At 37.3% G+C, this 1,867-nt stretch overlaps 1 protein-coding gene across 2 annotated transcripts in view; it reads left to right on the forward strand.

Moving 5' to 3' along the window:
• Positions 1 to 329, forward strand: part of LOC116699920 (phosphoribosyl pyrophosphate synthase-associated protein 1) — a 14,341-nt gene extending 14,012 nt beyond the window's left edge. Inside the window, exon 12 of one of the 2 annotated variants that reach the window (XM_032532676.1) lies at positions 11 to 329. The gene's annotated coding sequence lies outside the window, so the exon portion shown is untranslated. The remainder of the gene's footprint in view (positions 1 to 10) is intronic. The other variant, XM_032532677.1, reaches the window with a different exon arrangement.
• The last annotated feature ends 1,538 nt before the right edge of the window (positions 330 to 1,867 follow it).

Genomic DNA, 1,867 nt, shown 5'->3' on the forward strand with positions numbered 1-1,867 from the left:
CACACACACACACACACACACACACACACACACACACCGATGACCAATAATCAAGATTGAACAAGTTTTTGCCGCAACCTGTTGTTTCTGTTTGTTTTGCCAATGAACATGTTTTGGCTGTATTCACTGAATGTGACATATAAAGCAACTCAAACCCTCATTTATTCTTCTGATATGTTACACAGAGGGACTGTACAAACAAGACAAACAGTTTCACTTCACTAATGTATGCTTCCTACAATCTGAAAACATAAATAGCACAACATAACGTGTCATGTGCATCATCTAAGTATGCCACAGAATTTTGGCAAATAAAACAGTTGGGGGAGCAAAGTTCTGTGTTTGTTTTTTTTAACATCAGATTTAAAGTGACAAATGCTTGGACACACAGTACATGAATAACTGGATGAATGTAGCATAGTACCACAGGTGTCATTCATACATTTATGGTTTGCATTGGAAGTGAGAAGATATAACTGAAACTGCCAGAAATATACAGTAGAGTGGCTTCACACCTAAACCTGAGCTTTCAGTCGCAGTTTCAGTCACAGCTGAGGCTGCTTGCTTTATGAAGCATGGTAAAGAATGAAATGTCAAATTGCAGTGTTCAACTAAAGTTAGATGAAAATGTTCATCATTAAGCTTGTGCCAAAGAGCTCTTCATTCCATTAGGTGCTTTGTCATTTTACGGTTGCAGTATGTATTATTACAAAGAAATAAACGTCAGACTGACTGATATGTGAGGTGCATTGTTTTTAGAAAACAGTATTTAGAAATGTCTCATGATATATTGTCTCTACAAGTGTATTATAAAAATGTTTGTTTTTGTAAAAGGGGAAAAGAAAATGGTAAAAGTCAATACTATGACAATACTTCTGAATCACTAAATAAAAATCACAATACAAATCGAATTGTCACCCAGGCATCGTAAAAGAATGGAATCGGGACAAAAGCATATTGTCCCAGCCGTAGTACAGCACTTATCAGGAAATACAGTATGGTATATGAACCTTTTGTCTTAAAATAATATTATTTTTTTCTGCCACTGTGGGTGTACAGTATGTGATTACTGTTAATTAACCTTTAACTGACATTTGGGGTGATAATAGTTTCCCAATGTAACTTCTGACTGAAAAAGAATTCATTTACAAATTTATTTATACCTTAATTTTATTCATAATTTTTACATGTGACTAATATACAAGTCTATCTTACACATCGACATATGACAAATAAATGCTCAGACTAAAAATGGCATATGACACATTAGACAGTCATATTTACACTTCTGCAGAGGCAGAAAACACGCCTTACTACTTAGTTTATATGCAGGCAACACAGAAACGGCTGACATTTCATCACACACTCTATGTATTAATCTTGCTGTGTTCTGCCCAGGACCCTGAACTTGTTCTAAACGCCTCAGAGTTGCTTTCATCTGCTGAGGAGCTTTGACCAAGTCCAGGGGAGAAGGCATTTCAGTAAAGGAGTACTGACTGTATGAATGGCTTTCCTCGTTGCAGCTAAAATTAGACCATTGGATGCTAATAAAATAATTTACTAAAGTAGTGTACATAAACTTAATGTCCAGAAGTCCTCAAATATCCATTCCAGACGTAAATTAAAGTAGATATCTGCGTTATGAGATGACAAATCCACACACCTGCCCGACTGTGAAGCTTCTAGGCCTCCTTCCCTTCCCTTTGCAAGTGAACATGAGCCGAGTGCGGAAGAATGTTTAAATGTGGACTGAAAGAGGAACTGCTCGCAAACGTTAACCCGGCCACTTCCTCAAATTAAAACAGGAAACTTTGTTCAGTCTAATCTGATGTGGGGTGGGGGTGGGGGGTGGTGGAGGTGCTTGGAC

This window comes from Etheostoma spectabile, chromosome 2, assembly GCF_008692095.1.
Source record: "Etheostoma spectabile isolate EspeVRDwgs_2016 chromosome 2, UIUC_Espe_1.0, whole genome shotgun sequence".
NCBI lineage: Eukaryota > Metazoa > Chordata > Actinopteri > Perciformes > Percidae > Etheostoma > Etheostoma spectabile.